Here is a 25773-nt window from a genome sequence, read left to right on the forward strand (position 1 = left end):
TAATTTTCATCATAGGTACACTTCAACTATGACAGACAAAATGAGAGAGAAAAAATCCAGAATCACATTGTAGATTTTTTAAATGAATTTATTGATGATTGAGTTGGAGATGTGCATCATTTGCTTGCTGTTTGAGGTGAAGAAAAAAATACTTTGAGAAGCTCCACAGCTCATTACTGGTGGTGCGTTAAGCCAATCAGAAATACTATCAGAACCCCAAAATGGGAACATTTTTATGCCTACATTTGTGTGCAGGCCAGGTATCCTATAGGCCTACTTCTATGTGTAACCAGGTGTGTGTCCTTACTCAACATTGACAGGAGCGCTCCAAAAAAACAGTGACTAAGTTAACAACTCGTAAATAGAATGAAATAAACAAACTTGTTTCTCACAAGGTTGTGCTCTCTGAAAACAATGTGTCCACTCTGACAATGAGAATGTTAAGACTGGAATAATAATGTATTGATTGCATTAACAGACGTTACCAAACATTGTAGATGAGAAATTATAGGAATTAACGGGAGATGTAATACTAGTGATCTATGTAATGGGGAATTGATAAACACCTAACAATCAAACACAATGACGTTATGAAACAATGAATGTGTACAAATTGGTGGGAGAGCACATTCTGGAGAGAGACGTGCAGCCACACCCCTTCTTGGACTGTCATCCCCACGGCCTAACAATGGGTTAGTACACTGAGATGGGTGCGAAAAACGCTGGTGCCTCGAGCCATTAAAAAATATATATCTATATTTGCATGCATACATACATGCAGTCAGTCAGTCAAAGGTTTGGGGTTTTATTATATTATTATAGAATAATAGTGAAGACATCAAAACTATGAAATAACACATGGAATCATGTAGTAACCAAAGAAGTGTTAAACAAATCAAAATATATTTTATATTTGAGATTCTTCAAAGTAGCCACCCTTTGCCTTGATGACAGCTTTGCACACTCTTGGCATTCTCTCAATAAGCTTCACCTGTCAAATTTTTACTAATTATCTTTGAAAGACAGGCTCCTGAAAAAGGGACATTTGTGTGTGTGTATTCTACTGCTTTGACCAACAGCCTATCGACCAAATAATTGGGGTCAACTCTAGTAGCCACGCAGTAATGGGTGAACAAGGAGTACAGGAGAAACTGAGTACACACCCCTGTAGGGCCCCCATGTTGAGGATCAGCATGGCAGTTTTGTTGCCTACCTTCACCACCTGGGGATCGGCCCGTCAGGAAGTCTAGGACCCAGTTGAACAGGGAGGGGTTCAGACTCGGACCCATTCAGAGAGCAAATAACTGTGGCTATCCTGAGGTTCATGATGGCTCAGTGGCTGGATTTAAGAGCAATCTCTGAGTATATTCACTGTCTTCAGCTGACTGAGCTTCTCCTAGTGAGTCTGTCTGTACACAGTCCGGAGTAGAGCGGTGCACACCGTCTGTTCAGAGGAGCTCCCCACAGATTGATGTGTCAAAAGTAGGACAAGACTACAGGTGCTCACTGGGCATCCCTCAACACTGACCTAGAGAGCTTGCTTCTTTTTATATACTTGATCTTTTTCTTTGTCTTTCTGTGTTTTCAGTCACTCCCACTGTCTTTTCACTAATTATTAAAGTGAGATTCCCTCATTTTTCACTGTAAGACCTGCCACTTTTGTACATGTTTTGTCAAAGGATCCTTTCATTTTGCCAATTCACCTGGAACAACTCCCCCAGTTCATCTCTGCAGTCTGGCCTTCAGCATCTCACCAGCACTGGTATGTAGAGATAGCGAGGGGGCACTTCCTGTGCCCATTGGGGTGATCAGAGGTGCTCTGACGCAGCTCTCCACTTGCCTCTGTTTGATGTTCCATTTCAGTGTGTGTGTGTGTTTGTGTGTCTTTAATCCACACTGCGCCTGGCGCTCCCTGACGGCTGATGAAAGGCTGTCAATAGACTCCTCTTTCTCGCATGCGCACACGCTCTCTTCCACCTCACCTGCCCCTGCTCATTCTGCCCTGCGAAGATGAGGCTCATTCAGGCCCATGGGCTGATGGGCTCCAGACAACCCTAAACTCCACCATACCGGCGTGGTATACACAGTGCACTGACTGGCTCCCTTATTGTGTGACAGAGCTATAAAGCTCCTGTCTCGAGGGAAATGTTTGATCTACATGGTGAGGATGTAGAGAAAGTACATGATTTATCAGGTATTTTAAATTATTTCAACTTGTAGGTGTAGCCATTCAATTCCCTGATGTATCCTTTCAGTGATAATATACACTGTGGCCAGTTTATTAGGTGCATCCATCTAGTACTGGGTCGGGCCCCCTTTTGCCTCCAGAACCTTAATTCTTCAGGTCATGGAAACGTTGCTCAGTTGGTATCAAGGGACCTAAGGTGTGCCTGGAAAACATTCGCCACACCACTACCGCCATCATGTGGTTACGCCAAATCCTGACTGCCAGCAGCATGACGCAACAGGAACTGGGATTTGTTGGACCAGCCAATGTTTTTCCACTCCTCAATTGTCCAGTGTTGGTGATCGTGTGCCCACTGGTGCTGCTTGTTCTTGTTGTTAGCTGATAGGAGTAGAACCCGATGTGGTCGTCTGCTGCAATAACCCATCCATGACGAGGACCCACGAGTTGTGGGTTCAGAAATGCCGTTCTGCACACCACTGTTGTCTTGTGCCGTTACTTGCCTGTTTATGGCCTGCCTGTTAGCTTGCACAATTCTTTCCATTCTCTTTCGACCTCTCATCAACGAGCTGTTTTCGCCCACAGGACTGCCGCTGACTGGACTTTTTTAGTTTGTCGCACTATTCATGGTAACCCTAGACACTGTCATTTGTGAAAAGCCCAGGAGGCCAGACGTTTCTGAGGTACTTGATTACCAACAACGACGAGACGGCCTACAGGGAGGAGGTGAGGGCCCTCGGAGTGTGGTGTCAGGAAAATAACCTCACACTCAACGTCAACAAAACTAAGGAGATGATTGTGGACTTCAGGAAACGGCTGGAACAGTAGTGGAGAGGGTAGTAAGTTTTAAGTTCCTCGGCGTACACATCACAGACAAACTGAATTGGTCCACCCACACAGACAGCATCGTGAAGAAGGCGCAGCAACGCCTCTTCAACGCCAGGAGGCTGAAGAAATTTGGCTTGTCACCAAAAGCACTCACAAACTTCTACAGATGCACAATCGAGAGCATCCTGTCGGGCTGTATCACCGCCTGGTATGGCAACTTCTCCGCCCACAACCGTAAGGCTCTCCAGAGGGTAGTGAGGTCTGCACAACATATCACCGGGGGCAAACTACCTGCCCTCCAGGACACCTACACCACCCGATGTCACAGGAAGGCCATAAAGATCATCAAGGACAACAACCACCCGAGCCACTGCCTGTTCACCCCGCTATCATCCAGAAGGCGAGGTCAGTACAGGTGCATCAAAGCTGGGACCGAGAGACTGAAAAACAGCTTCTATCTTAGGGCCATCATACTGTTAAACAGCCACCACTAACATTGACTGGCTGCTGCCAACACACTGACTCAACTCCAGCCACTTTAATAATGGGAATTGATGGGAATTGATGTAAAATATATCACTAGCCACTTTAAACAATGCTACTTAATATAATGTTTACATACCCTACATTATTTCTCATATGTATACATATATACTGTACTCTATATCATATACTGCATCTTTATGTAATACATGTATCACTAGCCACTTTGAACTATGCCAGTTTGTTTACATACTCATCTCATATGTATATACTGTACTCGATACCATCTACTGCATCTTGCCTATGCCGCTCTGTACCATCACTCATTCATACATCTTTATGTACATATTCTTTATCCCTATACACTTGTGTGTATAAGGTAGTAGTTTTGGAATTGTTAGCTAGATTACTCGTTGGTTATCACTGCATTGTCGGAACTAGAAGCACAAGCATTTCGCTACACTCTCATTAACATCTGCTAACCATGTGTATGTGACAAATAAAATTTGATTTGATACTGGGACCAGTGCGCCTGGCACTGACGATCATACCACGCTCAAAGTAGCTTAGGTTACTCGTTTTGCCCATTCTAACGTTCAATCAAACCTTAACTGAATGCTTTGATGCCCGTCTGCACACTACCGGTCAAAAGTTTTATAACACCTACCCATTCAAGGGTTTGTTTATTTGCACTATTTTCTACATTGTAGAATAATAGTGAAGACAACATCAAAACTATGAAGTGGCACATGGAACCATGTAGTAACCAAAAAAAGTGTTAAACAAATCAAAATATATTTTAGATTTTAGATTCTTCAAATAGCCACCCTTTGCCTTGATGACAGCTTTGCACACTCTTGGCATTCTCTCAATCAGCTTCACCTGGAATGCTTTTCCAACAGTCTTGAAGGAATTCCACATATGCTGAGTACTTGTTGGCTGCTTTTCCTGTCCTTCTTCCTTGTTGGCTGCTTTTCCTTCTGTGGTCCGACTCATCCCAAACCATCTCAATTTGGTTGAGTTTGGGGGATTGTGGAGGCCAGGTCATCTGATGCAGCACTCCATCACTCTATCTTGGTCAAATAGCCCTTACACAGCCTGGAGGTGTGTTGGGTCATTGTCCTGTGGAAAAACAAATAATAATCCCACTAAGCCCAAACCAGATGGGATGGCGTATCGCTGCAGAATGCTGTGTTTGCCATACTGGTTGTGTGACTTGAATTCTAAATAAATCACTGACATTGTCACCAGCGAAGCACCCCCACACAGTGACACCATGTTTTACGGTGGGAAATACACGTGTAGATCCTCCGTTCACCCACATCGTGTCTCTCAAAGACACGGCGGTTGGAACTAAAAATCTCCGATTTGGACTCCAGACCAAAGGACAAATTTTCACCAGTGTAATGTCCATTGCTTGTGTCTCTTGGCCCTAGCAAGTCTCTTCTTATTGGTGTCCTTTTATTAGTGGTTTCTTTGCAGCAATTTGACTATGAAGGCCTGATTCACGCAGTCTCCTCTGAACAGTTGATGTTGAGATGTGTCTGTTACTTGAACTCTGAAGCGTTTATTTGGGCTGCAATTTCTGAGGCTGGTAACTCTGACGAACTAATCCTCTGCAGCTTAGGTAACTCTGGGTGTTCCTTTCATGTGGCGGTTCTCATGAGAGCCAGTTTCATCATAGTGCTTGATGGTTTTTGTAACTTCTTCAATAAGTGCTTTGATGAAGTCGTCCCCACAGTGACCGTACAAACCCCAACCAGAAGCCATGGATTACAGGTAGCATCCACACTGAGCTAAAGGCTAGAGCTGCAGCTTTCAAGGAGCGGGACTCTAGCCCGGAAGCTTATAAGAAATCCCGCTATGCCCTCCGACGAACCATCAAACAGGCAAAGCGTCAATACAGGACTAAGACTGAGTCATACTACACCGGCTCTGATGCTCGTCGGATGTGGCAGGGCTTGCAAACCATTACAAACTACAAAGGGAAGCACAGCTGAGAGCTGAAACCCTAGACCCGCTCCAATTTGCATACCGCCCCAACAGATACAATCTGTATTGCACTCCACACTGCCCTTTCCCACCTGGACAAAAAGAACACCTATGTGAGAAAGCTATTCATTGACTACAGCTTAGCATTCAACACCATAATGCCCTCTAAGCTCATCAATAAGCGAAGGACCCTGGGACTAAACACCTTCCTCTGCAACTGGATCCTGGACTTCCTGACGGGCCGCCCCCAGGTGGTAAGGGTAGGTAACAAAACATCCGCCACGCTGATCCTTAACACAGGGGCCCCTTGGGTGCGTGATCAGCCCCTTCCTGTACTCCCTGTTCACTCATGACTGCATGGTCAGGCATGACTCCAACACTGTCATTACATACAATCACCACAGTGGTAGGCCTGATCACCGACAACATCGAGACAGCCTATAGGGGGAGGTCAGAGACCTGGCCGGGTGGTGCCAGGACAACAACCTCTCCCTCGATGTGATCAAGACAAAGAAGATGATTGTGGACTACAGGAAGAAGAGGACCGAGTACGCCCCTATTCTCATTGATGGGGCTGCAGTAGAGCAGGTTGAGAGCTTCAAGTTCCTAGGTGTCCACATCACCAACACACTAACATGGTCCAAGCACACAAAGACAGTAGTGAAGCAGGCACAACATAACCTATTCCCCCTCCGGAGACTGAAAAGATTTGGCATGTGTCTCAGATCCTAAAAAGTTTCTACAGCTGCACCATCGAGAGCATCCTGACTGATTGTATAACTGACTGATTGCATCACTGCCTGGTATGGCCACTGCTCGGCCTCCGACCGCAAGGTTCTACAGAGGGTAGTGCATATGGTCCAGTACATCACTAGGGCCAAGCTTCCTGCCATCCAGGGCCTCTATATCAGTCAGAGGAAGGCCCAAGAAATTATCAGACTCCAGCCACCCTAGTCATACTGTTTTCTCTGCTAACACACGGCAGGCGGTACCGGAGTGCCAAGTCTAGGTTGAAAAGACTTCTAAAACAGCTTCTACCCCCAAGCCCTAAGACTCCTGTACATCTAGTCAATTGGCTACCCAGACTATTTGCATTGCCCCCTCCCTCTCCACACCACTGCCACTCTCTGTTGTCATCTATGCATAGTCACATAAATAACTCTACCTACATACTTCCTCAACTAATCGGTGCCCCCGCAAATTGACTCTGTACCGGCACCCCCCTGTATATATATATATATATATATTTTTTTTTTTTTACTGCTGCTCTTTTAATTACTTGTTACTTTTATCTCTTCTTATCTGTATTTTTTTTAAACTGCACTGTTAGGGGCTCGTAAGTAAGCATTTCATTGTAAGGTCTACACCTGTTGTTTTCGGTGCATGTGACGTGTTTTTTCCATATGAACTTTTACCAAATAGTGTCATCTTCTATCACAAATGAACTTTTAAGAAGACACATGTTAATTGAAATGCATTCCAGGTGACAACCTCAAGAAGCTGGTTGAGAGAATGCCAAGAGTGTGCAAAGCTGTCAAGGCAAAGGGTGGCTACTTTGAAGAATGTAAAACATCAAATATATTTAGATTTGTTTAACACTTTTTTTTCTACATGATTCCATATGTTATTTCATAGTTTTGATGTCTTCACTATTCTACAATGTATAAAATAGTAAAAAATAAAAAATAAACCTTGAATGAGTCACTTTTGACTGTTAGTGTATATGGCATGCCACGGCCATTTGACTCACTCTGTAGGAGCGAACCATTTTCGTGAACGTGGTCGTGTACCAAAAAACTGACCACTGAGTGTAGGTAACCTTTCAGTGGACAAAATGTCTTTTGACACATACTAATGGTTAGGAAATGCATGTGGAAAACATTGACATGATTCAATGCTCTCAAAAGCTGGTAAAATACTTTGTTTCTCAACCCAGTGGGGTTGATGATCTAGCCATTTTGGGGACTGCTGTCACCTCAATCTGTTACATAGCAAACAAATTGGCTGCCACAGTGTGTGACCGTTATCAGCCCCTTCCTCCTATTGTAGGTGTGGCAGATTTTTAAATGGCCCACTCTAATCCTGTTTACAGCTGTGTGTCTGCAAGGTGGTAACATATTAAAGAAACGGGCACCAGATCTCGTCGGCTGGTTATCATTATATTTACAATCAATTCACATCGGAAGGGGGCTTGCAGCAGTGAAGGCGGAATTGACGGGCGATAGTGTGCATGACGAACCTCACCCCAACCGCATTACTGACTTCCTGTCAATTGTGCTCAGAATGCCTTTATCTGATGCCTTGGACAGCGTTGCTCATTAGAGCGCAAATGACCTTACGTTATTTGCTGCTGTATGTCAGAATTGTCCCAGGATGTTTCATTAGTTCTGGTATAATGATATTTTTTTGTTGGAATTGGCTTTGGTTTACGGCTCTATTTTTAACAAACTTTACGCATTTTAGTAAATCTAAGTGTAGGTAGTTGCGCTATAGGTTTGTGGGTGTCAGAAATCACAATTGTTGGCGCACTTGTTGGCGTTGGCTCGAAAGGGCTGGGTTTCGATGAATAAACATGTTGTGATTGTGTTGAGGCTTGGCCCCTCACTGGCCAATCAGAACGTGCTCCATGGCGAAATATGTGGTTGCTTCAGGTCTGTATTTATGGTATTTTATGTATTGCCTTAGAATCAACTTCAATTCCAATGTTAGTCTAAAATAGTTTGTTAAATAACTTACAGAAATGAAATGACAAAAGGTAGACCTGTCCCATCTTTGCTAAATGGGTTAACTTGATCCAATTTTCAGTAATTGCGTGGCTTCAATGGCATTCACACTGATATAGGGGCTAGGTCCATTCTAAATTGCATTTTGGCATGGACATGCCAAACATTGTCAATAAGCAAGATTAAATTAATTATTGTTAAGGCCTAAAAAGAGAATTATAATCAAAACGAAACAACTTGTTTTAAATAGTCTGTCACACTTCAAGGCGCCATCATTTTCTCCGTGGGCATGTAATATTAAAACAGAGCAGACTATGGAGGGTTTGACGCACATCCAAAATGGGACCTGCATAGCTAAAATGTGGGCCTGTCTACAATGCATAGATGAAAAGGGAATGTCAGCTCAGTTTTACTCCTCTCAAACTTGATATTTTAATAAAGCTTTGGTGTTTAAGATTTGTTTCCAAGTGGTCACAGAAGCCAAACCCTTTATCGGACAGTCTTGACTACTTTGCAATTGCATTGGGCAGACAAAAAAAGCCTTCATAGAGAGGAGGGGAGGCTATGCTTGGTTTTTAATCCTATAAAACTAAAACATCAGTGGTACCGCTAAAACCAGCTTTTGGTTGGTTTTAAATATCCCTGTCGGCGCTGCCTGAAATTAGCACTTTGGATAATGGCGCCGGAGAGGATGGCTGCCGTTTTACGTGCTCTAACCAACTGCTATTTTGTATTTATTTTTTTGCAACTTATTTTTTTACATAAAGTTGCTGCTACCTTCCCTGTTGCAACATAGCATTCCTAACCTAGACCACAATGTCTGCTGTGTAGCTCGAGCAGTCAACAAGTCGAGCAGTCATTTGAAATAGTAAGGACATTTCAGCGAGACAACTCAAAGGCGAAATCCATTAAAGCCAAGATAATGGAATTCATTGCCCTTGACAATCAACTGTTCTCTGTCATTGGTGATGTTTGTTTTTGCTGACTGGTCCAGCACCGGTACACACTACCAATTGTGCAATTTTTCAGATGTTGCCCTACCGGAGTTACACAGTAATGGCGTCACTGCTATTAGCTTGGGTGCTTGGAGCATTCGGCAAGTAACCGAAAGGTTTCTAGATCGAATCCCCGAGCTGACAAAGTAAAACATCTGTCGTTCTGTACCTGAACAAGGCAGTTAACCCACTTTTCCGAGGCAGTCATGGTAAATAAGAAATTGTTCATGACTGACTTGCCTAGTTAAAGAAAAAAAAGAGTATAATAGATTCCCGACATACATACTATGGAAAGCCTTTGCGTGTCAAAAAAAAGATGCAGTAGCACTGTCAAAGCTGTTCAAGAAACTCTGCAAGACGGTCTGTTTACAATACCGCGTTGGTAATAAAGCATCATTTGTTTGACCGCAACTTCTTGGGGTAGCTAGCTTTAGAATTGGTACCTAGCTAGCACCAATACAACCAGCCTGAAAACAATGACCAGTAGAAACTGCAGTCATTTTCATTATTCTTAGCAATGATTTAGTAGTATCATCTGGTTACTTCCTTATCGAGCAAGTTACTGGTATTTCCTGCTTTAGTTTCGCTTGTACTTACTTGAGTAAGTATTAGCTAGGTTGCCACTTGTTGTTCGCCTATAGAAATTGAACTTCAGAATATGAAAATTAATAGCTAGCCAGCTACTAAACCCTGTTACCCAAAGGTAACATTATAAGCAGCCAGCTAGCTTCTTCTGGCTACTGAGGCTCGACCGGACCGGGTTATGTGTTGGGAAGCTAGGCACAATAAGGATCAGGAACAATACTGGATTTTGAGGTTTGCTTTCAAACTAAAAGTATATCATTGATAGTAATGCAAATGAATAAAAAGAGTAGAATTATGCCATACTTTTATATTGAAGGCTAACCGCAAAGTCCACTATTGTGGCTAATCCTTATTGTGGCTAGCCCAGAGGTGGGCAAACTTTTTGACTCGCGGGCCACAATGGGTTCTAAAATTTGACAGAGGGGCCGGGCCAGGAGCATTTGGAGGGAGTGTTTGGGCCGGATATACTAAAGCATTAAATGTAGTGTGTGCAAACCTCATAGCACAGTAAGAACACTACAACCCAATTTATTAACTGTCTTTCAAATGTGAAAAATAGCCCTTATCAGTTAATAAATTTGTCTCAAGGAATATGCAAGATATGGCATTTACATACTATTTCGCAGATACTGGGAGGAGGAAATGTAAATAGATTAAAATAACATGCGCACTGTGATTTATCAAGATTGCGTCTGTTTTTAATAAGTTTCAATCGAAGGTGCACAGTTAAAGAAATCAACATTTATTGAAAAATGGAATCACTTTCAACATTCAAAACATATTATTACACAACGAAATACTCAAGCTCAATAATATCTACTTGTGTTAAACTCCGCAAAATCATGGATGGATTGTCCTGACCGCGCGCTCTACAAACTCGCCACGGACGCCCTCGCCTTCACGCGCAAACAGTACACGTGTATCGTTGCCAAGCACACAGACATAGGCTGTATTAAATATCCTACCTGCAGCTGAAAATTTAAATTTAAATTAAGAGTGATGTGTGGTGTGTTAATTAAGCTACTGTACCGCTGCTGTGCGTAAATGCGCATTGCTCTTAATTAAAAGACGCACTTCCAAACTTTCCATATACTTTCCATATGCCAGCAAATAACTTGCCTTGGTACTTGACTCTTGAATTGCAGTTTGTCGGTGAAAAAAGTTCTGTTGACTCTGTAAATTAGCTGCCAACCTCTGAGCAGTAGCCGCCCTTTCTTGTGTTGACTGCTTGCTAGCATAGTTTGCATGCTTCGTGGCAAAGTGACGGCTGATATTGTACTCTTTGAAAAACCGCAACAGCTTCTTGGCATATCAGACATACAGCCGTTGATCGGACTTCAGTGAAGAAGTATTTTGTTGTCCACTCCTTATTAAACACTCGGCATTCGCTGTCCACTTTCCTTCTCTTTGGTCCGCTCATTTTCACAGAAGGGCTTAATGGTGACGTGAAACGAAGTGAAAATTAAAGTGAAATAAAGAGAAATACGCGCCACTCCAACAACGGTCAATGTGTTTTGAGTGCGCCATCTATTGGGGAAACGTGGGCATTGCAGGGAAAGGGGGAAAAAGGAGGTTTTTACTATAATTTGGACAAGTTCGGCGGGCCGGATTAAAAAGCCTAACGGGCCGTATGTGGCCCGCGGGCCGTAGTTTGCCCTTGTCTGGGCTAGCCTCACATTGATGGGTCTGACCACCATTAATCAAATAAGAATTGTCTTATAAATTAGGGTTATTTTAGATGACACCTAGCTATATTGTTAGTTAGCTAACGATAGCTACTGAAACATTGTCGTTTTGCTGTTTTTGGGGAAGAAAAATATTTGCATCCATGAGCTAGCAAGCTTTTTTTTAATGACCAGCGTTGTAGGTGCGCGAGACAACTTTACCAGCATCATAGCATATGTATCAATGAATTGTGACATATGAAATAAGAGTGTAATCAATGAACGGGTTAAATTATTATGTGACTTGCAGTCATATTCAGGTCCTGATTGGTCAACAAGCTTATTTGACACGTCAAATAGCATTATTTGAAGTATCTTTTTTGACATGCAGAGACCCAAACGGCGTTCCATAGAAATCCTGGTTGAGAATGAAATGACTGAACAAATGAACAATGAAACAGCACAGCAAGTAAGTGAAAGAAATGGGTATTGATTATGTTTTACTGGTAATGGGAACATACGTAAATGCCAACAAAATAACTTTTTAGTTTTTGTGTGTAAACTTTATTTAACTTGGCAAGTCAGTTAAGAACTAATTCTTATTTACAATGACTGCCTACCACGACCAAACCCGGACGACGCTGGGCCAATTTTGCGCTCCCCTATGGGACTCCCAATCACGGCCGGATGTGATACAGCCTGGATTCGAACCAGGGACTGTAGTGACGCCTCTTGCACAGATGCAGTGCCTTAGACTGGTGCATCCAGGTGTGTGTGTTAACTATTTAACTGTACTAGAATGCTTAAGGCAACAAAAATTGTAAATATCGGTTATTGGTATCATTTTTTTTTTGCAAGGAAAATATTGGATATAGGTGTCGGCCAAAAATGTAATATCAGTGCATCACTCCCAAAAATAGCTTCTGGACATCAGAACAGCAATTACTCACTTCGAACCGGAAGATTTAAAAATTTTTTAATAAGTCCTACTCGAAGGATATACTGCTTCCCAGAGACCAGGCCCAAATCCCTGTCATTAGTGTGAAGAAAAGACGGGGATACACTGAGAAGGTCGGGGTGCCTTGTGAGAATTCGTAGGTGTCTATTTAACACCACAAACCAATGTGGGCACTAAGAATACACTCAACGAGCTGTATAAGTCCATAAGCAAACAAGAAAATGCTCATCCAGACGCGGCGCTCTTAGTGGCCTACACAGTGAAGTATACAAAGCACTCCCTCGCCTTCCATTTGGCAAATCTGACCTTAATTCTACTGTTTTCCTAGCACAGACTGGAATATGTTCCAGGATTCATCCAATGACATTGAGGAGTATACCACCTCAGTCACCGGCTTCATCAATAAGTGCATTGATGACTTCATCCCCATAGTGACTCTATGTACATATCCCAACCAGAAGCCATGGATTATAGGCAACGTCCGAACCGAGCTAAAGGCTAGAGCTGCCGCTTTCAAGGAGCGGGGCACTAATCCGGAAGCTTATAAGAAATCTCGCTATGCACTCAGACAAACTATCAAACTGGCAAAGTGTCAATACAGGACTACGATTGAATCCTACTACACCGGCTCTGATGCTCGTCGGATGTGGCAGGACTTGCAAACTATTATGGACTACAAACCGAAACCTAGCCGCGAGGCAAGTAACACTGAAGCATGCATGAGAGCACCAGCTATTCCGGACAACTGTGTGATCACGCACCCCGTAGCAGATGTGCGCAAGACCTTTTAAACAGATCAACTTCACAAGGCCGCAGGGCCAGACGGAGTACCAGGACATGTTCTCAGAGCAAGTGTCTACTGATATATTCAACCTCTCCCTGACCGAGTCTGTAATACCTACATGTTTCAAGCAGACCACCATAAACCCTGTGCCTAAGAATGTGAAGGTGACCTGCCTAAATGACTACCGCCCCGTAGCACTCACGTCGGTAGCCATGAAGTGCTTTGAAAGGTGGGTCATTGCTCACATCAACACAATCATCCCAGAAACCCTAGACCCACAACAATTCTCATACCGCCTGAAACAGGTCCACAGATGAAGCAATCTCAATCGCGCTCAGCACTGCCCTTTCCCACCTGGATAAAAGGAACACCTATGTGAGAATGCTATTCATAGACTACAGCTCAGCGTTCAACACCATAGTGCCCACAAAGGTCATCACTAAGCTAAGGACCCTGGGACTAAGCACCTACCTCTGCAACTGGACTTTCTGACGGGTCCCCCCCCAGGTGGTAAGGTAACAACACATACACCACGCTGATCCTCAGCACCAGGGCCCCTCAGGGGTGCGTGCATAGTTTCCTCCTGTACTCCCTGTTCACCCACAACTTTGTGACCAAGCACAAATCTAACACTAACATTAAGTTTGTTTGACGACACCACAGTGGTAGGCCTGATCACCGACAAAGATGAGACAGCCTATAGGGAGCAGGTCATAGACCTGCGAGTGTGGTGCCAGTACAACAACCTCTCCCTCAATGTGATCAAGACAAAGGAGCTGTTCGTGGACTACAGGAAAAGGAGGGCTAAACAGGCCCCCATTAATATTGACAGGGCTGTAGTGGAGCAGGTCGAGAGTTTCAAATGCCTTGATGTTCACATCACCAACGAACTATCATGGTCCAAACATACCAAAACAGTCGTGAAGAGGGCACAACAATAAATTTTCCCCCTCAGGAGTCTAAAACGATTTGGCATGGGTCCCCAGATCCTCAGAGTTCTACAGCTGCACCATCTAGAGCATCCTGGCCGGTTGCATCACCGCCTGGTATGGCAACTGCTCGGCATCCGACCGTAAGGCGCTACAGAGGGTAGTGCATACAGCCTAGTACATCACTGGGGCTAATCTTCCTGCCATCCAGGACCTATATGCTAGGCGGTGTCAGAGGAAGACCCAAGAAATTATCAGACTCTATCCACCCTTATAAAAGTATGTTCTCTCTGCTACCGCACGGCAAGTGGTACTTGAGCACTAAGTCTAGGTACAAAAGGCTCCTTAACAGCTTCTACCCCCAAGCCATAAGACTCCTGAACAATTAATCAAATGACCACCCGGTCTATTTTCTATGCATAGTCACTTTACCCCTACCTACATTTACAAATGACCTCGATTAACCTCTTGCTCCTACCTGGCACGCAGGCGACCCATCTAGAGCTCTGGAAATGCAAATGCACTACGCTAAATGCTAATAGTATTAGTTAAAACTCAAACGTTCATTAAAATACACATGCAGGGTATTGAATTAAAGCTACACTCGTTGTGAATCCAGGCAACAAGTCAGATTTTTAAAATGCTTTTCGTCGAAAGCATGAGAAGCTATTATCTGATAGCATGTAACACCCCAAAAGACCCGCAGGGGACGTAAACAAAATAATTAGCATAGTCGTCGCTACACAAACCGCACAAATAAAATATGAAACATTCATTACCTTTGACCATCTTCTTTGTTGGCACTCCTAGATGTCCCATAATCACTATTGGGTCTTTTTTTCAATTAAATCGGTCCATATATAGCCTAGATATCGATCTATGAAGACTGTGTGATAAACAGAAAAAAATTGCGTTTCATAACGTAACATCATTTTTTTTAATTCAAAAAGTCGACGATAAACTTTCACAAAACACTTCGAAATACTTTTGTAATGCAACTTTAGGTATTAGTACACGTTAATAAGCGATAAAATTCATCAGGAGGCGATGTAAATTCTATAGCTGTCCGTCTCGAAAAAATGTCTGGAGAGAGCTCGACCAAAACATCCGGTCGGAGACCGGAGGGAATCGGTTCCCTTGATTCGGTTTGACCAAGAATCAAAGCTGAATCAAATGACAAGACTCTAGACAACGTGTGGAAGCTGTAGGCACTGCAACCTCGGCCTCATGTAATTCGGTTCACTTTGAACAATTCCTGGAAGTAGCGCAAGGATATTTATTTCCATTTTCAGTGATCAGATTTTCCTGCACTTTTCGATGAAACGCACGTTCTGTTATAGTCACAGCCGTGATTTAACCAGTTTTATAAACGTCTGAGTGTTTTCTATCCACACATACTAATCATATGCATATACTATATTCCTGGCCTGAGTAGCAGGGCGCTGAAATGTTGCGCGATTTTTAACAGAATGTTTGAAAAAGTAGAGGGTCGACTGAAGAGGTTAACCTGTACCTCCGCACATTGACTCGGCACCGGTACCCCCTGTCTATATCCTTGTTATTGTTTTGTAATTTTCTTACTTTTATTTTTTACTTTAGTTTAATTAGTAAATATTTTCTTAAACAATGCAGTTTAAGAAATCGAGTTAAGGGCTTTTCACAGTAAGTTCTACACCTGTTGTGTTCAGCGCATGTGACAAATACGATTTGATTTGATCGTTTGACACTAGTGACGCCCTAACGCCAGCCGAAAATAAGCCCTTAGACTCAAAGCAGATGAATCTTAGGCTATACAGTAGATCACACAGGTTGGCAAACTGCTCAGATGAACTGAAGGAGTACTTTAGTTTTGTATTCCATCTGACCATGTCAATGTTATCTTCTGTTTAACTTTATTCAGTTTGAAATAAATTGATGGTAATTATAATTTCTTAGAATTTATTCTGCTGCAGTTTGTATTTCCTCTGTTCAAAACTGATAGTACACACGATGTGTAGTGCAAGTACAGCCCCAAAACAGAAGGATAATAAAATGGCAAATGGAGAGACTGGTGCTGGAGGAGGTGCTGGAGGCTAGTTGGCAGGAGATGTTCTAATACACTGTGGTTAGCCAGACTGATACTGTGGCTGGACCAAACTAATGCACTGTGTTGCTGTTTACCTGCGGGCTCCAATCAGTTCCAAAAGCAAGCTGAGGAGATGCAAGGGGTTAATCAGGCAAGTCAGCCCTGAAAAGTTCCAGAGAGCTGAGTGGCACCTGGCGATCCTAGCTGCACGTTGGAGCTCAAAGGACGAAGAAGAAAGAATTAAATACCAATGTGATAAGGAAAAGAAAAAAAGTATGTCATGCCATCCCTCTCTCTCTTTGCTGTTTGAAAGGAAATTGCTGATATGAGAGGTGGTGGTTTTATTTCCATTTTGGAAAACTGTTCAAGCATGATGCTGATGAGAGATAATTCTTTGGGCGTGAAGGACAATGGACATGCTATAAACGGACCTGAGTGGACTACGTGTGGGTGAAGAACCTACAAGGGAGGCTGTATATGCAAGTGCAAATTAGGAAGGGGGGGTGGACGAGCACCTTTTTTGTGTTCGCTTCCGTCTCCATAACAACTCCTTTGTCCCCTTGCTTTTGAAGCCGGTCTGCTATCATAAGCCACAGTAGCAACATGAAAATTCAAAGAACCTCTTGATGACAAACACAAGCATAAATTTGACTGCAAGCTTTGTCAAAGATTAGAAAAAGGAAATAAAATTGTTTGCACTTTATATAGGTTCTTTCCACCTACTGTAGGTGCTCAAAGTGCTTAACATCGTAAGGGGAGAAACTCAACTCTTCCACCACCAATGTGTAGCAGCCACTTGGGTGATGCACGGCAACCATTTTGTGCCAGAACACTCACCACACATCTGCTGTCATGGTGGAGAGTGGTATATGCCAATCAGAGGGTAATTAGGTGGCTATGATTGAAAGGGGCCAGGTTGGGAAATTGATCTGGACACCCGGGTTAACACCCCTACTCTTACGATAAGTGAAAAGGGATTTTTTTATGACCACAGAGTCAGGACACCCGTTAACGCCTCATCTGAAAGACAGCACCCTACGCAGGGCAATGTCCCCTTCACTTCCCTCCAGTCTAAGGAGATTGTGTGCCCTCATCTGGTCTCCTCCCATCAAGGGACTGACCAGGACTGACCCTGCTTAGACAAGCCAGCAGTGAGATGCAGGGTGGTATGCTGAAACTTATTACCTTCTGGATCACTTGGTGGATTTTCAGATTGTGCTTCTCATCTGTAACTGTCATTTTATGCTCTCATTTCACATGTTGCTTACCCTAAGCTATTTTTTCTTTGAAGGTGTTGGAATCAGCTAAACATTGAGCATTGTGAAATTAAATACTCTTTTTTTTTTTTTTTTTTTTTTCCTACTGTGTTATTGACTTGTTTATTGTTTACTCCATGTGTAACTCTGTGTCTGTTCACACTGCTATGCTTTATCTTGGCCAGGTCGCAGTTGCAAATGAGAACTTGTTCTCAACTGGCCTACCTGGTTAAATAAAGGTAAAATCAATTTAAAAAAATAAAAAATGATAGATTAGAACCATAGAATATAAGGAGTGAGATCTGTAGAAAGAGTGGCTGTGGAATGTGCTGGGTGGAAGGGAGGAGATCAAAGGATTGCTGTAGGGGAAGCAGATGGACCTCTATGGATTAGGTGAAGGAGGGGTTGAGGTCAGTTCAGATCCCCTGAATGGAGTAATAAGGGTATACTACCCTTTTCCTGTGGAACCTTAAGATGTATGGATGTGAGAACGAGAGGAGTGTCTTAAGTGGGATATATATACCTGTGATGGTGAGAAATGTTTGGCTGTCTGAATACATCTGTGACGACCCTTTGGGAAGAATTAAACTTGGTTAAAGCTTCTCTAATGTCCGTGAGTTATTTACTCTGAAAAATAAGAACCTAACAAAGGTAATTCATCCTGAATAGGTTGCATCATTTAAACCTTTGAGTCATTGATATCAGGACCGTTCATGCTTTCCTACTTTAATTTCAGTGTTTACTGATATGACAACATTGATTGGTTCAATGAATTCTGATGTTGAAATTGTAAGTGGGCTGGTGGAGATCAGGTAATACTGATTTAGAGTTTTGAGTTTTCACAAAACAGAAAAGGGCAACCATGACAGGCAATAATTATATCAGTTACGTGTTTGCTTTCTCCTTCAATTAAAAGTCCAGCTTGCATTGCTTCGTATCCCAAACAGATTATTTATGAAACCTCCATTATGATACACAATAATCTGTTAAACAGTCAGCCATAACCAGCCATATAAAACAATCACACTCTCTCAATCTCTCACACATTCTATTCTATATAGCAAAAAAACAGCCCAATCCAGCCAAACCATATGGAGCCCTTTTAAATGGTTGGGGTCAACATGTTTTAACTGGTTTTTCATTTAAGAGCCCTCAAATTTGCAACTGTGATTTCCAAGTGTTTTTCTAAAGGAGCTAATCAACTTGAACAGTGCTCATGTGGACCCCATAGCCAGTGGCCATCCAAGGCTCCTCCGATGGTGCCACTAATTGGACATGGCAGCGAATTGCTGCCTGCCTGCCTCGCAGGGACTTGTACCCTATAACCATACACAAATCGATCTGACATGTGGTATTAGATTAGATTACTGGGCAGCCTAGTGACCGGGAAAAGGATTTGTTTGCCCCAACCAGCATCCGGCAGATGCTCTGCTCACGTGCAACCCCTTGGACCACCCGAGCAGCGCATCGATGAAGCTGGTTTAGCTACGGCTGTGGCACTACTTGGCCTATAAACAGTATTATAAGGAAAATGGGAGGCAGTAGGAAAAGAAGGGGCTGGTATCGTTAACATGTTTTGCCTTTTGTCAGAATAGTGAGATCACTGCAAGCATTTGTTTTGCATGTTTTGTCGAACCTCTCTAGTTTTGCACCTTTTTCCTCCTAATGTCATGATATTGCTGTGTTATAGTCTAGCATCTAACATGGTGTGTGTACACACGGACCTTCATTTAAGAAGTAGGGAGTGCTGCAATTGAACATCTATCTTGCTGCTTATCTAACATTGCTCTTTCAGTGAATTTCACATGAATATATTCGGCTACATAATAACAAAGAATACACAGACACATAGTATCTACAAACTATTGAATACATCTTTCAGTACTGGCCAAGTCTTTGAGATTTGAATAAATACTATAACGTGATGAATCAAAGAAAATGTCTGACTGTATTCTTACTCAAGCGTAGGATGGGGCTACAGATTGTGTATTTAAAGCAGTGATAACTGCTTAATAGTCATATTAACCTTTCATTTGTTCTCCAAGGCAGCACAGATATGAGAGGTTTGTTGAAATAGATAGTAAATTGTGCTATTTACATCTGGGCCATTCACTGTTGCTACACTGCCTGTTTGTTTTCTCCTCAGTGAGAAGCAACCAAGAGCTGTCTGTTCTCTTAGTCAATGTTAACTAGATTACTCTGTTGCTTCAGCTCAGGTTTGAGATAAATCTCCCACATAAAATAATAAAACAATGTAATTTGAGGGTACAAGGCCACAAAAAAATAACTTAAAAAAAAAAATGTTCCGTAGAATGGAGTTTTTTTGGCACCCATTGTTTTTCATTAGTTGAATTTCAGGTCTGTTTTTGTTCAACACCATTATTTATATCCGCAGTCTATTCAATTTCTTACAGTGGAGGCTCCTCCTCAGAGGAAGGGGAGGACCATCCTCAGTGAAATTCATAAAAATAAAAAGTGAAACATAAAAAAAGGTTATCCTTTTTATAATTTAATTATGCTAAATATATTCATGTTATCAAATAATTGATTAAAACACACTGTAGCACCATAGTGTTGCCGGAGGACATCTAGTTTCCATCCTCCTCTGAGTACCTTGACTTCAATACAAAACCTATTAGGCTCATGGTTCTCACCCCCTTCCAAAGGTTTAATTATGACTTCCGGAGGACGTCCTCAAACCTATCAGAGCTCTTGCAGCATGAACTGATATGTTGTCCACCCAATCAAAATATCAGAGAATGAATCTAGTACTGCAAGCATAAGCTACAGCTAGTTAGCACTGAAGTGTATAAAATGTGGTGAGTAGTTGACTAAGAGAAAGACAATAGTTGAACTGGTTTGAACAAATTAGTTTCTTAAATTATGGAGAAGCAAGAGACAATTATATTTTGTTCACTTAGCTAGCGAATGCAGCTAGCTAGTTTAGCCTACTCAAACACCCGGCTCAAACAGAGCAGGATGTTATGTTAGCTAGCTGACTATGGCTATCCAACACTGGAAGTCTTCCAAGTCAGGGTTTTATTGGTGTATTGCCACTGGGGCCTGCCAGTTTAACTGCTAAACTGATTGCTGACTGTATACTGTACTGCATGATTGTAGCAGGTTTACTAACGCGTTACTACTAGTAGCTATGTTGACTATGACATTAGCTAACATGGTGACAACAATGTAGGCTGCCTGTAGAGGTTAGTGGTTATGATGTGAAGGTTTGCCTTGGAAAGTCTTTTTTTTTTTTTTTTTTTGCCTGGTCAGACTGCTGATGTGTCGTGTACTGAAGTCCACAAGCGAAGGAGGTGAGCGGAGGTGAGCGCGTCGGTGTAAGAAGGAATTTTACAACGGCCAGCCAAAATGATCATGCTGTTTAAGTGGCTGCTATCAATGTGAACTGTGTTTGCATGTGATTAGGGGTGCATTCATTCAGCCGGTTGTAAAACGTTTCTTAAACGGAAGCAAATGGTGAAACAGGGAAAAACATAACTGAATTTGTAGTAGCCTAAATCTATCTATGTTTCATTGAGCTGGTTGAATGTAATATGAATGACAGTCATCCAATATGTTGTAATAGAAATAAGGCCATTATCATTAAAAAAAAAATTGTCCTCATCTTAAACATCACTGACCACCACTGATTTCTTAATAATCAGAAACGTGTTTACTGACGCACATTATTTTTATGAATACTTGGATACTAACATCAACCTGAAACGATTACTAACGTCAAGCTGAAAATATATTTTAAGAGGTTATGCTGGTTTCTCTTATGTTAGTTGAATGAAGCATCAGTGAACATTAAACTGTAACACTGAAGGAGAGCTGTGGGACCGGGATCACATTCTCCAAATGAACGATTCACCCATTTTGACTGTTTTGTTGTTTTTGTGCATCTCTGTGCGACGTTCGATCAATTCCCAGGGTCATTTCATGTGTTCATGTGTATCTGAGCTATTGGTGTTCAAGTAGGCAGAAATCTGTCCGGTATGACGTAGAACTGTGATAGTCTCATTACACTGGAAGTTAATAGGAATATGACTTAGATTGCAAGAACATCTATCATACATGTCATATTTCAATGTTTTCTCTTGAAGGATCCATTGATCATATTTTTGCTGTATTCCTACCTCAAAAAATATATTTAAGAGGGTCCACCACATTTCTCCTATTTGTCTTCCTCTTCAATCCAGGGTACATTGCATTGTGCCATTGCGAATATCAGACTCCACTCTGTGGCACATCGATCTGCAGGTTGAAAATGGTGAGATTGTGGACTACTAAATTGATAGTGCGGTTTGTTTAGGTGATTTTTTTACAGCTAACTAGCTACTTTACATGCTGATATTAACTTTGGTATTATTGTGTATAGCTACGTTTGCAGCCGGCCCATGGAGCATTGCGGGTTTTGTAGTCGACTTGAGCTGCAACAGATTTCCACAATGATTTTCACATGTTGATACCCACCTTATTATAATGACAAAATGAAACATTTGTTCACACAAAACATTGTCACATATTAGTGTTATTTAACACTATGTTATAGGAATTAGTGGTTTGGGGTGGATTTTTCCATTTAATGAGCACCTGGGAGAGAGTAGTGGTCTTATTACTAAATTCAGTAGGGGTTCTCTATCTTGTCCGCCATGTGTGAGTGTTGTGCACATATCACGTGGGAGGGGAGAGGGCACTATTTGCACTTCACAAAAAACTCTGCTCTCGTATGCAGATGACCCAGGGGGTGGAGGAGGAGGCAGATTGGACAGCGGCATCGCTCGAGCAACAGGTGTATACACAAGGATACTGTGTTTATCAGCACAATGGCTTCAATGACTGTCCCTCAACACCTACACACACACACACACACACACGCTCTGCAGTAAACCATCCATGTACCTCAAACGTTGATGTCACTTGGCATATTTGCTCAAATCTTGGCATCTGCTACATGGGTAATTTGTTTCTCACCAATTGTAGTTTCAGATGGCCTGTCATTACAATTGCAGTGCACAATGTCACGTATTTATACATTTTGTTCAACGGCAATGTGTTAGCTTAGCAGAGCATACAATTGTGTTTGTGGGTGTATTGTGGTTTTTAGTGTGATGCTTCCTGTAGTGTACATGGGACCCTGTGAACAGTAAATGAACAAAGGATGCAGTAGAGTTGTATTAGTCATAAATGGTGTTGACTCACCAAACTTACTACCTTTACAGAAAAAGATATGATCACCGCATAGCTTAGTGCATGGTGAACATTTTTCAGAATGGGTACTTGAAGTGCTGTAACTTAGAGATACAAGCATAGATTTATTCTATCATGTATTTTGCTGCTGCCCCTCAACTTCGTAATCTAACTGCACAGCTTTCTAGTGTTATGTCACTGCATTTACATGTCACTCAAGGCAAAATGGTAACATCTTTTACGCCCAGCTCCAGGGGACAGTTATGCTGATGAATGAATATTCTTCCTTGGGAGGTGTGTGGCCTCTTCAGCTAATGACAGATGGGCCATCTGTGGGCCAGACCTTCTGATCTTTAGGGACTGTGTACAGCAGCGGTGTAAATGGATGTGGAGCGGGCACTGCACGCCACGGCACTGGCGAGAGGCAGCAGCCGTTTACCTGCTCCCTGACGTTATTGGCCTGGCTAAATCCTACACAGCTCCCACCGTCTCCTCCATAATTGCCCTTTAGTTGGCGTTCATCCTTGCAAGTAAACCATAATTGCCGCTCAATGACGCCTCTCTGTGAGCGTTTTAGGATAATGAAGCCCCCTCTGTTGGGGAAAACGGGAACATTGACACAGGATGTCTCTCTCAGGGTGTTGCTGTAGAACAGTCATAACAGAGAGTATTCACTCTTTCTTTTGTTTAGTCTTACTAGCTACTCTGTAGTTCTAGTGAGCGCCTTCAAGAGGTGACAGGCCTATCAGATGAATAGGATGTGTAGGAGATCTGTTTAAGGCATACATATGAGCATCAAGCCTAACCCTCCTGCTGAGCTTTATCACAAAGTATTGATACCGTGAAACACTCACTACTGGTGCAGTAACATGAAAACAATTTTTGTTTGAATGCTTTTTAGGTTTGTGTCTGACTGAATGGCTAATGCAGAGATCAGTATTTCTTCAGGATGGATACTGAAACACATGAGGGTCCAGCTGATGGTTTTCACTCAATTGAATTTGCTTAGTGACTATAGCAGTGTATAGCAGGCCATTCGATCTGATGTTGAATTGTCTTTTGTCAGTCGCAGCCTTGTGTGTGATTTGCGATTGACATGCATCATAACCAGCGACTGAAGTGGAGTGCAATGCTTTCAGAGGCAGACATCCTCAGATGAAAGCCTCAGGTTTAGATCACACAGCGTTTCCTCTCCTGGCACAAAGAAGATATTAGCCTCAGTAATAGCAGCAGCACCCTTGATATTCACTCCTGCCCAGCTACTTGTTGAGCTTGAATTGCTTTATTTATTTGTCTGTAAGTGGTTTCAGACCCTCTTGTGAATCTCACTGGCCTCTTCCATTAGAAAGGGGGAAAAAATGTGTTTTCTTTGGCAAGATTGTGCCCCATAGTTTGACTTTCCTACATACAATGTATGTATTGTTTCCTACTCAATTATGACAAGACCATGCTGTCAACTCTGATGGAAGAGTTTTGACACATATGAAAAATTGGCTTTGTGTGAGAGAGTATATGCCAGCAGCCAAATGCCTAATATCAGAACTCGGAATCAAATATTGCTTGCGCGGGCCAGCTATTCATGAGACACTACCAAATGGCTACTCAAAGATACACAGTGTTCTTCATCATTGACTTGTGCACAATGTAGCCTAACATGGCAATAGCTTGATGATTTATAGGCTCTTGTGCACATTTTGTTGTCTTTATAGCTGCCGTACATCGTTGGGTGAACTTAGTGTTTTTTTTGCTTTGCAGCCCTCATTGTTTCCCCACTAACACCTGTTGGCTTTTAAATGTAATTAGGGCATTCTAGGAAAGGGGGTGCAATGTGGCCAGATCTGGTTGAGCCTTGAGGCAGGGACCTGCATTAAATTAATTAGGAAAGTTTCAAATGAAAAGGCAGGTTCCTTGGTCTACAGGATTTAGAGACCGGTAATAGGACTGACTGAACAACTGCTGTCCACACCATATTCCTGTCAGTTGCCACCATTGTGACGAGGCCTACAGGCTATTTTTATGGTTCACACACTTATTTGTTATGTTTCTATAGTACTGGAAGTCTTTTTAAACCATGTGTGAACATAGTCAAGATAATCAGCAATACTGTATGATTGCACAATCATTTGATTTCCAAATGTTTGTGCAACAGTAAAATGTTTTTTTTGTCGTAAAAATACCTGGAACATTTTTAATAGAAGTAGAGACCATTATGAGCTGTTCTTGCCTACCGTGTCACATTGTGATAGACCCACATGTAGCTTAGGTTCTGGACTGATCTCTTTATCGCCAAATTTCTCCTGAAGGTTCTTATCCAAGGTTTGAAATCATCCGTCAGCGTCAAATGAATCAACTACCCTCTGCTTGTCAACTCGTATAGATCATCTGCTTCTTCATCCCCGCCCCTAACTCGATCAGTGCCCTCCTCGAGAATTAGAACAAATGACAGCTGGGAAATTACAGTCGTTTGTCTCCGTCTCTCTGGGTTCTCTGAGTCCCCTCTGTCTCCCAGACCACTTCCCCTCCTACCTATCCCCTCTTCTTCCTCTCCTCCCACAACCATCAATCTCTCATCACATTTGACCTCACATTCAAGATCTGACAGACATCAACTTCCTCCACAATTCTATAGTTGTGTTGGTGTGTATGCCATTTTGATAGTTGGAATCGTCCCATGATGACATGGTATTATGAGAATCTGCATAGAAGAGGGGGGGACTCTACATTAGAAGTACTGCACTATAGCAACACGTTGTCATGTTGCATTGGCCCAGGGAGACACAAAGCAGGTTGCCCCGACATCATAACAGGTGCATGGTGGGATACGTGACTTGTGCTCAATGTGCTGTGACAGTGATTGAGGCATCTGGTAAACTCCAGGGGTGAAATTGACCCATAATTGCAGACCTTCCTTTATCTCCGAATTAGCATGCAGTGTTTTACCGTCATCTAACCCGGAGTGTGGAGGCAGACTTCTTGTTCTGAAACATTAGTCTTCTCTCTTTATATACCATTTAGTCCTCTGCTATAAATGGAGGCCCTCACCAGAAGCTGCGTGTTTACTTAATGTCTAGAAATGAACTTCTTCAACTAGGTCTCATATTGTTGTATATTTGTATGCTGTAAGGGTATGCTG

The 25773-nt window shown here is 42.4% G+C and overlaps 1 protein-coding gene across 1 annotated transcript in view; it reads left to right on the forward strand.

The window, feature by feature from the left end:
- Positions 1-25773, forward strand: part of LOC124041299 (PDZ domain-containing protein 8-like) — a 74208-nt gene that overhangs the window by 42990 nt on the left and 5445 nt on the right. The window lies entirely within an intron of this gene.

The sequence above is a fragment of the Oncorhynchus gorbuscha genome, linkage group LG08 (assembly GCF_021184085.1).
Source record: "Oncorhynchus gorbuscha isolate QuinsamMale2020 ecotype Even-year linkage group LG08, OgorEven_v1.0, whole genome shotgun sequence".
Lineage (NCBI taxonomy): Eukaryota > Metazoa > Chordata > Actinopteri > Salmoniformes > Salmonidae > Oncorhynchus > Oncorhynchus gorbuscha.